The sequence below is a fragment of the Papio anubis genome, chromosome 10 (assembly GCF_008728515.1).
Source record: "Papio anubis isolate 15944 chromosome 10, Panubis1.0, whole genome shotgun sequence".
Taxonomy (NCBI): Eukaryota; Metazoa; Chordata; class Mammalia; order Primates; family Cercopithecidae; genus Papio; species Papio anubis.
Genome location: NC_044985.1, coordinates 81330834 through 81345841, shown reverse-complemented (window position 1 = coordinate 81345841; position 15008 = coordinate 81330834). Strand labels below are relative to the sequence as shown.

The 15008-nt window shown below is 35.0% G+C and overlaps 1 protein-coding gene across 1 annotated transcript in view; it reads left to right on the top strand.

Moving 5' to 3' along the window:
* The window catches only part of BOLL (boule homolog, RNA binding protein), a 46966-nt gene extending 33135 nt beyond the window's left edge, over nt 1–13831 (top strand). The window contains exon 8 of the mRNA XM_031651444.1: nt 13486–13831. The gene's annotated coding sequence lies outside the window, so the exon portion shown is untranslated. The remainder of the gene's footprint in view (nt 1–13485) is intronic.
* The last annotated feature ends 1177 nt before the right edge of the window (nt 13832–15008 follow it).

Below are 15008 nucleotides of genomic sequence, written 5' to 3'. Positions count from 1 at the left end.
TTAACATTTACTCCAAATATACTTCTGCAGAAATGGCTGATATTGCTGTGCCATATTATGTAAGTGATAGTTATTTTCAGTTACTGAGAGAGAGCTGTATCACAAGTGATGGAAATTGTATAATTTATACAATTATACAAACTGAATAATTTGAATAGAGGACGGAGTGGTGGGTGGTATTTGGATAGGAGAAATTTCCAAAGGATGTTAATGTTAAACGTTCTTAAAATTTAATTCTTCTAGCTTAAGAGTATATATTTCTCTAAATTTTCTTAGATCTGTGATTAGGTAACATCAGAAATTGTACGGAGAAACTGGTATCTTACTCTTTAATATAGTCATATAAAGATTACCAATTCTGGCCAAGTGTGGTGGGTCATGCCTGTAATCCCAGCACTTTGGGAGGCCAAGGTAGGAGGACTGCTTGAAGCCAGGAGTTTGAGACCATAGTGAGACCCTGCCTCTACAAAATAAAAATTTTAAAAATTAGCCGGGCATGGTGGTGCACCCCTATAGTGCTAACTACTCAGGAGGCTGAGGCAGGCTGATCACTTGAGCCCAAAGTTTCAAGGTTACAGTGAGCTATGATCACGCCATTGCATTCTAGTCTGGGCAACAGAGTGGGACCATGTAGATCTCTAAAATTAAAAAATAATAATAATTACCAATTCCTCTTTTGTTAGAGACAAAAAAAATAGACTTCCAAAGTCAAAACTGAAACACAAGACAATTATGTAGAATTTTGTGTTTCTCATTTTTACTTTTTAAGGTTAAATGTTCTATGCATTTTATACTCAATATTTTTCTTTAGGTGATTTAGTGACCCTCAATACAAAATGATGCCCCACTCAGAGACAGAAACTCCAAAACCACTTCTGTAGTTTTCTAGAACTGTATAATGCTGTAGAAATGCTTTAATATGCATGTATTACTATGTGGCAAATTATCTATTTTTATTTATAGTGCATTTGTATTATAACATGGAAATCTTAATATACAAATGTTGTTCTACATTACAAAACAATCTTTTTCTAGAACATATTACTAATATTAAAATATTAGTGAATGACATTTGAAACATTAGCCTTTTTTTACTTCCAATGCAAATTTTCTCTAGTACCAAAAATCTTGGTGACTTTTAAAATAGAAAGGTGGAAATATTCTTTGGAAGAGTTGTTGTTTTTATAAGTGTAAAACTCATTTTTAAAACTCTAATGATTACAACTTTATGAATGTTAATTGAGGATATCCCAAAGTGGGAATTTCAGATGTCAAAACTATCTTGAAGCAACAAATCTATTCCATAAAATAGAAACCTTATGCAGAGTTCGAAGCACAAGTCTAACTGCTATGAAGTACTGTTTACCAGAAATTACTCATTGACTGTAAGCCACAGCCTACATACTCTGTCACATCAAATACAAAAACGAGTAAATACAAAACAGACCAATATAGAGGTAACTAGATAAATATGATACTAATTAGGGCCATCATTCCCTAATTCAGCAGTAACATCTCACACAGAAACAAGTTTTAGGCCACGTGTGGTAACTCACACCTGAACCCCAGCACTTTGGGAGGCCAAGGTGGGAGGATCACTTAAGCCAGGAGTTTGAGGCCAGCCTGGCAATATGGCGAGACCCCATCTGTAATTTTGAAAAAGAAAAAAAAGAGAATTAAGTTTTAAAGTCAAAAAAAGCAAAACCACATAACGTCAAAATTATCCCACTGAATTAGACTAGGAAGGAACAAAAGGGAAATCTGTATTTCTGGGTATATGAACTATTATATTTCTAAGATAAATATCAAATCCCAAGGTATGAAGGGTATGAGTGGAGAATTCTAAAGTGTTTCGGTTTTCTTACAGTGTTTTTACATTTTTGCATTAATATAAGTATCTAATAAAATTGTTCTCATATGGATTAAATTCAATGTGTATTTTATTTAACTCCCATGTCTACTAACAATCGATGAAAACATACAGCTATTAAGGATCATATTTAACCACTTGCCCAGGCTATAAGGAATTTCTTCTAGTTAAAGGACTGATTGGACTTAAATGAAAAACACAAGTAGTGGTCTACAAAGTGTGATTCAGAAATAAATTGGAGAGGGATCTGAACTACTACCACTATCTGCTTCTAGTTCAGAGGCCCGGAGCATGCACTTACCTAAAAATTAGCAACTATCTCTACTTCACAAAAAGATTCCACTACCAGTATCTTTTTCCCAACCATTTCCTCATTTGAGTATCATTAATACTTCTTATAAATCAATTTAGAGACTAAAATTGTGTTGTATTCTGAAAAACCTAGGAAGGACAAGTATAAAGCAATGTAATCTAGAGAGCAGAGGCAGGAAAAGCTGGTGCTTTGTAGCTCTGAATATATAAGGAGGGTATAAATTTTCATGTATGCTATACATAGTCAAACAATAGACAGCCTCAGATTCTCTAGAATAAGTTTTTTACTCATAAAGAACGAAGCAGGAGGAGCAATAAATGCTCATCCACTTAGACATTAGAAATTGTGTAGGTTCTGTGTCCACCAAGCCTCTTTTTTGATGTAAATCTAAAAGAGGGGACATAGCACAGTAAGGAGAATCAAGTGTTTGTGACACCAGTTCTAATTGTCATGGGTAGATCCCCATTCAAGGATGAGTAAACAGAAAAGTATATATTTATATTATATGGATTCTGTGAAAAAAAAATTGAATATGGCACTACATTGAAGGCAAGGATGAATAGTATAAATATGTATATATGTATAAGAACATATGTATGAGAGGAAATTAAATATAATTTTTAAGATATATCCCATATTCTCAGTAATAGATCTTTTAAAAACAATTGCAAACTGAAAAATAGGAAAAATGAAATGGTTGCTGGCTAGTGTAAGAAAATACTGTCCAAAAACTATTGACATGATGGAAAGAATCATATTTGCCTTTGTCATAATGGGCCAGTAGTCACATAAGAAAATGAAACCCTTGATAGAGAAGGATATTTTTAATTCTTCCAGAATGTAAAAGACAATAACATGAAAGATGAAATGATGAGATAAAATGCTAGAATAGAGAGAGCAGAGACAGGTCCAACCAAAAAATAGTAATTCTCAAGAAAAGAATACAGAATAAATGGAACGAAAAGAATGTGCAGAAATTTTAACAGCAAAACAAAAACAAAAACACTGTGACTTGAATTTACAAATCAAAAAAGAATTCATCATGCCTCAAGCAAAATTAATGAGAGGCAACCCATGCATAGATATCCTGGCAGTTATCTTTCCCCCATCATCCCATCTCATCAAATGTCTTTGGCCTTTTAACCTGTTTTTTAACATTTTACTTTAAAATAATTTTACACTTACAGAAAGGTTGTAAAAATAATACATAGAGTTCATGTATCCCTTCACTCAACTTCTAATTTTAACAGCTTACATAATCGAAACAATTAGCAAAACCAAGAAATTAGCATTCATAAAGTACTATTAAGTAAACTACAGACCTATTAAGTAAAGTACAAACTTCACCATTTTTTTCACTTATGTTCTTTTTCTGTTTTAGGATCTAATCTAAGATCCTACATTAATTTGTCATGTCTCCTTATTCTCTACCAATCTGTGGCATTTACATAGTCTTTTATTGTCTTTCATGACCTTGATTCTTTTTTAAAAAACTGATTATTTTGTAGAACACTCTTCACTTTGAGTTTGGCCTATGTTTTCTCTTAATTAGATAAAGGTTATGAATTTGGGACAATAATATCACAGAGGTGATATGCCCTTATCAGTGTGTCATATCAGGGGATATGAGATGCCAATATGTCTAATTACTGGCAGTGTTAACTTTGATCACTTTAAGCTTAAAAAGTAACTTGCCCACAGTAGCATAGTTGAGTAAGGGGCAGATCCAGGATTCTAATCCAAGCATGCTTTCTACCATGGAGAAAAAGTTAGCTGGTCTCTTAAATCCTCGCAGTGAAGATCCCTGACAAACCATGCACAAAGAACTTCCCATTAGGATTTTAGTGCGTCCCTCTTAACTATGAACATGCAGCCCGTTAGAAGAAAACCTCTAGAGTGAGAGAACAAAATAAACAGAAAAAAAGAAATTCATAAGAAACATACAATGCAGGGAGCAGAAGAAAATGTCAAAGAAACTACAATTAATATCCTCTCCGGAATAGGCAAAAACTAATGAGAAGTGGTACATGCATAGACAGCCTGATACTTTTTCTCTCAAACATCTGTCCTTTTAATTTGTTTAGCCTTGCATTTTGAAATAATTTCAGATTTACTGAGAAGTTATAGAAATAATAGAGTTTCTGTATATCCTTCACCTACTTCATCCTTTGGCTAGAGGGCACTGGCACAGGAAATGAACATCAGTACAGTCCTCTAAACTATACACCTTATTCTAAAATGTCACTAGTTTTTTCACTAATGTGATAACTGAAATAAATTATGTATGAGTTAAATATTAAAGGCAAAAGTTTTCAGAAAGTAGCATCAAAAAAGACGGAGGTGAATAATAATAGAGAAAAGATAAAATTAGATTAATCCAAGAAGTCCAATATTTTTTAAATTGGAGAAAGAGGAATAGAGAAAATCATTTGGAGGAAATTATCAATAAATTAATACAAGAAACTTAAGGACAAGAGCCTCTAAATTGAAAGTCTCTAAACTGAAACTCCTAGAAACTTAAGGACAAGAGTCTCTAAATTGAAAGGGCCTACCAACTACTTGCCACGATTACTGCAAAAGACTCACACTAAGGCCAGTTATTTCAGAATGGCAGAAATAATAGAAAAAAATTCAGAATGGTAGGAATAATAGAAAAATTCCAAAAGCTTCTAAAGAGAGAAAATAGATCACATTTCCCCTTGATCTTATCCATTTTTTAAAATAAATTTTACAATAACTTTTACCTCAAATGTATCATATAACCTGGAAATAATTACGTCTCAATGGTTCACTTTGTAAGAACGTTTAGTGTATTTTTTGCAGTAATTTTCTGCTTTCTTTTTCATTATGCAGACTTTAAATAGAATTCTATCAATTTCAATTAGTTTCTTTGTGTACAACTAAATCAGATAAAATACATTGAGATAAAAATTCCATTCCATACATTTTCTTTGCCATTCTTTCTTAAGTACTTTAGACCTTAGGTATATCATTCAAGAACCAGTGTTATTAAAGAGCGTTGTATTTTTTGTTTATATTTAAACTTCAAAATAATAACAAATTTAAAAGTATTTGTACATTGCAGAACACTTTATCTTTGCAGAATAAATTCTTTCTGCAATGAGATATTCCTAACCCAAACTGTAGTAGCTCTTCATTGCAATGTGAAAGTAGCTGCCTATTTCTTCTTGTAAACCTTTAAGGAAGAGTTCTTCATGTCATCCTGGAAATTTAAACCAAGGTTTATTTAAAGGCCTCCTCATTCAACTTTAAAGTTTGGTCAAATAATTTTTACTTAAAAAATATTTATAGGATATCTCTTCTGTTCCATACTGTCAATTTTGTCTTATTCATATAATGCTTATATGAGCTAGAGATTACCTCAGTTCCCTTTATTTTCACTTCCTATATTGACTTTTGGTAAGTTTTTTTTCTCATTTTTGAATGCTGTTCCTTAAGTAAGTTTCTTAAAAATAAGGAACGGAAATAAAAAATCAGATCAGTGTGTTTATCCTTCTAATCTGAAAAAAAAAAATGTATCTGTTTAATTGGAGGATGATATTACAACTATAGCTAAAATAGGCTAGGCACAGTGGCCCATGCCTGTAATCTCGGCACTGTGGGACGCCAAGGTGGGCAGATCACTTGAGGCCAGGAGTTCGAGACCAGCCTGACCAATGCAGTGAAACCCTGCATCTACTAAAAATACAAAAAAAAAAAATTAGCTGGGCGTGCTGGTGCATGCCTGTAATACCAGCAACCCGGGAGGCTGAGGCATGAGAATCACTTGAACCCAGGAGGCAGAGGTTTCAGTGAACCAATATCATGCCACTGCACTCCATCCTGGGTGACAGAGCAAAACTCTGCCTCAAAAAAAAAAAAAAAAAACAGCTAAAATAAAACTTTACTTAAGGATTTAAGTTATTATTGCCATTTCTGTTACATATTGCTACATACTGTCAAATATGGCAGAATCTTCATGTATTATGGGCCATTAGTTAACTGTATAAATCACATAAATAAGTTGCCCTTCACATAGAAATAACATATGGGTTCTACCATATGACAAGCCTTAAGTAAGAGCTCATCCTCAGTAGTTCATCAAACGTCCATTGAGCATGACAATTGAAGAATAATTTTGCAGTGCTATAAATACAATTAATAAGACCTTACCCTCAAGATAACTTTCAGCTTTCTTCATGACCTGAGCCCATAATTTTCTTGTAACTTTAACTGTTACTTTAGAATTGTCATTGGCTATTTCCTTTAAATATGGCAAAATTCAGTTGTACTTTTTATTGAAACTGGCAGGACCTAAGTTAAATTATCTTGTTTTGGAAACAAGTAAAAGGAATAAATGAGGGAAATATCAATAGATCTTCTCGAGGATATCAGGTTAAGTTATAAGTACTATAATGTGCATTTCTAAAAATTCTTATGTGAACATTTATGACTCAAAGTTATCACTTTTCTATTTTGAGATGAATAAATACTATTAGTCAGCAACAAGGCAAGGATGTCCCCTCACCATTTTTTTTCAACTTACAGTAAAACACAGAATAAATACAGATTTAACTTAACCATGGTAGCAAGTGCACAAATACTTATCTTCCTAAATATCTAAACATATGTCTAGTTAATCTTGTTCTTTTAGTCTCAAAAGCACTAGTGTTTTATAGCTTCTTTCTCTCAAGGTTTCTATTAAACTTGTTATTTCTGATTTGTATGTTCATTTAATTAAAGTGAATCCAATATATTTAAGTCTGGTAATAAATTATTCCCACATTATAAAGTTGTCTTAGTTCAGGCTGCTATAACAGCTATATCATAGACTGGGTAGCTTATGCAACAAACATTTATTTCTCAAAGTTTTGGAGACAAAAAGGTTGGAAAGTCCAACACTGAGGTGCTGGGAGGTCTATTATCTGTTAAGGACTGACTTTCTGGTTTGCTGATGTCTGTCTGCTCATTTCTGCAAGGTGAAAAGCAGAGAGAGCAGAAGCAAGCTCTTTCCTGTCTCGTCTTACAAGGGCAGTAATCCCATTCATGAGAGCTCACCCTCATGACCTAATTACCTCCCAAAGATCCCGCCTCCAAATGCCATCACACTGGGGACTGGGCTTTAACATATGAATGTGGCTGGGACACAAACATTCAGTCCATAGCAAGAATATGTTCACCCTATGCTCTTAAAGCACCTTATTTAGGTTTCCTTTCATAGTATATCAGAAGTTCTCAGCCTCAAAATTTCTTTCCAGCCTAGAAAGGTTAAACCAGGGGTCACAAAAGGGCCCAATAGTAAATGTTTTCAGTTTTACAGGCTTAAATACATAGTTGCTATCAAAACTACCCAGCTCTGCCATTGTAGCATGAAAGTAGTCATAGACATAACAGAAACAATGAGTAAGGCTGTGTTCCAGTAAAACTTAATCTATAAAACAGGTGATGAGCCAGATTTGACCTGCTGTCCATAGTTTTATGACCCTTGAGTTAATCCATTAACAGGTTAATGTATCCTCTTAAAGTATAATATGAAATATAGCATAAATTCATTTGTTATAATTTCATTTTTATTATATCTTTTAAATCTACTTTTTAGTTTAACATGGATTATCTGACCCTGAGCCTCTGGGCTGTTTTGATATTTACATTTGCCATAAGCCCTTCCTAGCCAAAATACTTAAGTAGGGGGAAAGTGTAAGTAAAAGGTAATTTGAGATATTCATTCATTCCTGTGTAAGGATGAGGATTGATTGATACAGTATTCTGAGTAAATCCTACACTTCTTTTATAGGGAAAAATCTTACTGTTTTATTTTCATATCCAATTATGGTTTTCCATTCTTAGTTTGAGCACTTACTTTCCTTGCATTCTGAGTCTATCATTCCTTCTAACTGAACATTCTTTTCTCCTTTTACCTAATGTTTTTTCTTTTCCCTTAGAACCTAGACTACATGGATAGGCAGTGTACTTTTCATGACATAAAATTCAACTTATGACACCTTAATCTCTTACAGAATAGTTTTTTAAACATTCTTTAGATAACATCTTCCTCTACTTTCAGGACATATGATGAGAGCAGGTAGCAGGATTTTGTATTCTACACATCATTAATATTTTTAATTTATCTGTCTTAGGTGTGGGGAGGAATATAGGGGTATCTTTTTTATTCCATATGAAATTATTACATATGAAATTATTTCTTCAATATTGCAATCTATTCAAACTACTCATCTTAAGATAATTACCAAGATACATTTGACAGCTTCTTATTAGCCAAATCCCAAGGGTCTTGTGCTAGTCCATGTCCTCTTAAATTTTATTTAATTCAATACTATCACCTAGCCTGTCCTCAACTTTTATTATTCCTAAGATGTGACTCTCTTTGCCTTCAGTTTGATCTTTCAATGTCTCTTTAAGAAATATATTTCTTCCTCTCTTATCAACTACCTTAATTATAGCACAATTCTCTTTGTCCTCTAAACTGTCTTCCTAAGGGAGTTTTCTAAGTCCATTGTTGTAAAAGAAGTCAAAAACAGTCTTGTATGATCAGAACCCTTCTACCAGACTGTCTAATGTCAATTTGGCACTGCGTCTTCTATGTCTTCTTCATCATTGTCTGGTACTAGTTCAGAAGCAGTCATCTCCATCAAGTTGTCTTTTGTAAATTCCTCTGGTGTAGTGTCTATTAGCTCTTTAATTTTTCTTAAATCTGTATCTTGAAACCATTCAATCCTCCACCATTTTTGCCATATCCATAATCTCTTTCATGATTTCCTTGATTGACTTTGTTGTAAATCCTGTGAAGTTAGGTACAACATCTAGACACAGTTTTCTGCAGTAGGAATTTATTATTTCAGGCTTGATGGTTTTCACAGCTTTTTCTATAACAATGGCATCTTCAATGCTGTAATCCCTCAGACTTGCATGATGTTCTCTCTTTTGGGGTTCTCTTGCATAGCATTAACAATTCTCTCCATAGAATATCATGTGTAATGCACCTTAGAGGTCCTTATGACCCTCTGTGGTTGAATTAGAGGCATTGTGCTTAGGGACAAGTAGATCACTTTGATGCCTTCAGTGCAAAAGTCTGGCATCTGGTGTTTATGTTTTCCCTTCAAGACTCAGTTATTAGCAGCTTTATAGATAAGGGCAGTACTGATCATAAACCTGACTGCATTTGCACAAAACACTAGAGTTAGCCTCTCCCTTCCTGCCTTAAATCCTAGTGCTTGCTTCTCTTCCTTATTAATAAAGTCTTTTGTGGGTTTTTTTGTTTTTGTTTTTGTTTTTGTTTTTCTTTGACTAAGGCACTTCTGCCTGCATTAAAAACCTGTTTAGGCAGATATCCTTTTTCTTCAGTGATTTTCTTAATGGCATCTTGGAACTCATCTGCTGCCTTTTGGAAGTTGTTTCTCCTGTTATCTTGACATTTTTTAAGCTAAACCTCTTTCTAAAATTATCAAACCACCTTTTAGAGGCATTACATTATCCAGCTTTAGATCCTTCACCTTCCTTTTGCTTTAAGTTATCATATAATGACTTTGCTTTTTCTGGAATCATATTAGAGTCTATAGGTATGCCTTTCTTACCATAGCAATCCCACATCCACATAAAATCTGCATTTTCCAATACAAGATCAAAAGGTATTATTTTGCAAAAAGTGCAAGGTGTTTGTGCCTACTGGCATACTTGCAGCAATGCCTTCATGAATTTCCTGTTTTGTTTTTGTTTTTGTTTTTTTTTGCAGTGGTCCTTAACACTGGATTCATTTGTCTTGAAATGGTGGGCACCCTCAGCTGCAGATCTCAATCTGCAGTATATATCAAGCAATTCAACTTTTTCTTGTATTGTCATGACTGCTTCTTGGGAGCACTTCCTGCATCACTAGTGGCATTTCATAAGGGTTCTATGGTGTTATTCAAGGTTTACAGTATTGCACTAAACACGAGAAATATGCGAAAAGTGAGAGAGATTAAATTTTACTTTGACATGCTATTTACTGGAGAGGTGAACTGCTCACACAGAGATGATTGTCATCACACGGTATTTTGGGCAGACACAACACTTGAGCTCACCATTTGAGCTTACTGCAACAGTAACAGGAAATGGCTGTGAAATTTTTACAGTAGTACAGTATGTACTACAGTAAATTTTATGAAGTTATGATATAGTGCTGCATCTTTACATTTGTTTACATTTCTCTCAACCGCAAATGGCACCATGTCTGTGTCTGTGTGTAGAAGTTTTGATAAATTTCAACTTTTTATTAAATATTTGTGTATATTTTATGGTAGTAAATGATAGAATGACCCTACATATATTTTATGCACTCATGACATGCCTAACTTTAAAAGTGCCTTATTAACTTTTTCAATATTTCTGGACAGTAAAGCTCATCTGTGAGTTTTTTCAAATTGTTGCAAATCTCCAAAGAATTTTCTGATATATTTACTGAAAAAACTTCACATGTAAGTGCCCAGGTGCAGTGGCTCATGCCTGTAATTCCAGCACTTTGGGAGGCCAAGGCAGGGGAATCACTTGAGGCCAGGAGTTCAAGACCATCCTGGCCAACATGGCAAAACCCTGTCTCTACTAAAAATACAAAAATTAGCCAGGAATGGTTGTACATGACTGTAATCCCAACTACTCAGGTGGCTGAGGCATGAGAATCGCTTAAGCCCAGGAGGCAGAGGTTGCAGTGAGCTGAGATCATGCCACTGCACTCCAGCCTGGGCAAAAGAGTGAGATACTATCTCAGACAAAAAAAAAAAAAAAAAAAAAAAAAAAAAACCTTCACACATATTTATTAAGTGCACCCATGCAGTTCAAACCCATGTTGTTCAAGGATCAGTTGTATTAATTTCTCTCTCCACTGCCAAAACCCTTTTCAAAGCTCTATTACTGCCTAATGAGAATACTATATATTTATTTTCTTTTGTTTTTTTTGAGACAGAGTCTCACACTGTCGCCTAGGCTGGAGTGCAGTGGAGCGATCTTGACTCACTGCAAGCTCTGCCTCCCAGGTTCGAGTGATTCTCCTGCCTTAGCCTCCTGAGTAGTTGGGACTGCAGGCGCATGCCACCATGCCCAGCTAATTTTTGTATTTTTAGTAGAGACAGGGTTTCACCATATTGGCCGGGCTAGTCTCGAACTCCTAACCTCAGGTGATCCACCCACCTCGGCCTCCCAAATTGCTGGGATTACAGTCATGAGCCACGGCGCCCAGCCCGGGATTACTATATATTCCTTCAAGACTTCTACATCTTCACTTTCCATCTTTTAGTCATGCATAAAATCTGAATTTAGTTTTTTATCTGACATTAATTTTTCCCCTGTTATCACTCTGATCAACTTTTAGTGACACTCTTACCATTAAATATTACATTCTCTGGCCGGGAGCAGTGGCTCATGCCTGTAATCCCAGCACTTTGGGAGGCCCAGGTGGGTGGATCACCTGAGGTCAGGAGTTCGATACTAACCTGAGCAACACAGTGAAACCCCATCTCTACTAAAAATTCAAAAATTAGCCAGGCATGGTGGCATGCACCTGTAGTCCCAGCTACTCACAAGGCTGAGACAGGAGAATTACTTGAGCCCGGGAGGCGGAGGTTGCAGTGAGCTGAGATCATGCCACTGCACTCCAGCCTGGGTGACAGAGTGAGACATGTTCTCTCATTTTCCCATATTTATCAACCTAAATTATTCATATATGAGTATACTGAAGTTAGCACTGCTCCTTATTCTCTCTAGCACATTGAGGCTTTAACCAAGTAATTTCACATACGTAAAATGGTTTGACTTCATGTATCTCTATTTTCTCCTGAGAGGACCAGTATATACCAGGTTACAGCCAATAACCTCTAAGTAGTTAACTAGGTATGAATGGCTGTGTATTATCATAGTAGATCTAGTCATTCAACAAATGCTTACTGAGCACCTACCTTGTGCTTGCCATTATTCTAGACACTGGGAATACAGTTACGAACATTAGTAAATGGTACTGGACGGTATTAAACAGGCCAGGGAAATCTAGGCCAGTCTGTAGAGTTTGGTTTTAGCAAACCCAACAAATTTGAGCCACTAGAGCCATACTGTCTCCAATATGGTACCCACTAGCCACATGAGGCTATTGAATTTCAATTTTAAATTAATTTAAATTAAATTAAAAATTCAGTTCCTGAGTTGCAACTAACCACATTTCAAGTGCTAAACAGCCACATGGGACTAGTGGCCACCATACTTAATAGTGTAATCGTAAAACATTCCCATCAACGTGGGCCATTCTATTGGACAGCGCTGCTCTAGAGATAGTGGAACAAATATGGAAATTTTTGAGCCTATTCAAAATTTAAAATATGTCTTAGGACAGCATGATTCCCTAAATTAGAAGCTGGCCTAGGCCCAAATTGCCAAAAAGGTAGTAGTAACTAGGTTGATTCTTTGACCCAAACTAGTATTAACAACAACAAAAAAAAAAAAATCCCAGGATGACACAGGTATATGGAATTCTTCTGAATTACACAGCATAAGTACCTGTATGCCTGTCCTACTTATGCCCACTTAAAGGATACTTTTGGGTTTTGGACAACTTTCTTTTTTTTTTTTTTTTTTTGAGACGGAGTCTTGCTCTGTCACCCAGGCTGGAGTGCAGTGGCACAATCTCGGCTCACTGCAAGCTCTGCCTCCCGGGTTCATGCCATTCTCCTGCCTCAGCCTCCTGAGTAGCTGGGACTACAGGCGCCCGCCACCACGCCCGGCTAATTTTTTTTTTGTATTTTTAGTAGAAACGGGTTTTCACTGCATTAGCCAGGATGGTCTTGATCTCCTGACCTCGTGATCCACCCGCCTTGGCCTCCCAAAGTGCTGAGATTATAGGCGTGAGCCACCGCGCCCTGCCAGGGTTTTGGGCAGCTTTCTAAATAACCTGCAAAAAACACTATTCCCCTTTTAAAAACAAGTTTTTAAGACACACCTAATAGAAGGAAATGTTGTAACTCGTAATCTGTGCTGACCCATCCCTCATTTTATTTACTAAACATTTATACTGTAACACGAGACTAGAGATTGTTAAATACAGATTCTAAGCTCTCACAGAGCAGGGACAAGCTTTTCCTGAGTTCTGGAGCCCTCCTAATTGCTAGCCTCTCACTTTGTAACATTCTAATTTAATTTGTACCAAGGTTCTGCAAATATTTAGTGAATGTTGATTGATGGTCTGCACTCATCTGTTCTAACTTGTGTGTGTGTGTGTGTTTTTCCATTCAGTCTTCCTGATCTATATTTTCTCTTTACTTAACAGACAGTGTGGAGCATTCATTATTAAGACAATTGGGCAGCTCTAGTCCAGCTCAACTGATTTCTTGTCCAATGATCCTTGTGTGGCCGAGATCCAGCTTCAACGAACCAGCTAGAAGCTGCGCGTTGTGAAACTTAGTGTTAGTTAATACCTCACCATAGTCAGTTATTCCACTATAAGCTGTCTAAATTTGATGAAATTTGCTTTTTCAGCTGTTCTACAAAATTATTTAGGTAGATGTGGCATGTTGGTTTTTTATGTGCTAATCTAACTGTAATGACCTTTTCTACAACATGTTTTATCCATTCCATAAATAATAACCACATTGGGAATAGTGAGGTGTCTTTTATTTTCTCTGCTTTGTGTTATTTTTTCTTAACAAACTATTAGATGTTATGTTTCATATTATTTGATATTTATTTTCATATTTAGGATAAGAATCATTTTTAATTATAATACTTTTAATACTTTCATATATTTTACAACAGTATACTATTTAATCTTAATGACTTAATTCTATTTTTGCTTTGCTGTTTTGTCATTTAATATGCTTTTGTCTAATTTTTCATTCATTTGTTACTGTTACTCCTTATTTAATTTTGCGTCTGCCATGGTTTTCAGAATCTGAATAGTATTTATACTTCTTTTTTTAATAACATTTTCCAAATATTAGAAATACCATCAACATGATCAATATTCTTGCCTTTTCATGTAATTTGACCATATTAAATTTTTTCTTCAATGTTTGAGACAACATTGAAATATTCCTATAACATAACTTATTTGGTATCAAATTTTATAAAATATGGATCCACCTTTGGAATTTTGATAAAAGAAGGGTTCATCTCTGACATGATCCCATAACATTGACTGAAATTCCACCAAATTAATGTTCTTTGAATGCTTTAATCCTTAAACCCTTTCTTCTTATATGCAACCAATATATTCAATTATATATGTGATTAATTTTTAAAAGGACAATTGTTTTCATAAAATGCAAAACTATTTTTTACACCAAAGGAAAATTTTAGATCCTGATTCTAAATAAAATTTTATAGTAAAAATTGGAAAATAGATGGGAGGGGGAGTCATTCATTGTTCAAAAGGTACAGAACAAATCATAGGGGTTTTTAATCTCTAAAATTTCTACAGTAGTACAGGAAATATTCCTCTTTACATTCATTTGCAGTTCTTTCACTGACCTCCTAATTTTAGGTGGAGGGGGCAGGGGAGCCATAAAAGTTGATATTCCCCTAATAAATCTATCTCTTTCCTCTCCTGTTTCAACCCCAAATGTATTTCATGCTCAGCAGCAGAAGAAGAAATAATAGGATATAGCTCACAAAGGTTTTTCCGGTGAGTCAAATAGGGTGTTTTCTTTTGAAACCGTAATGAATATGTTTGCCATCAAATGGTTTCATGAGAACAGTAGAACCTTATGAATGTATACTAGCATACAAGGATCTCAAGTACATTAATTATTCTCAGTTTTAGGAATGTAAATAGATTAAGTCCCACAATGAAAT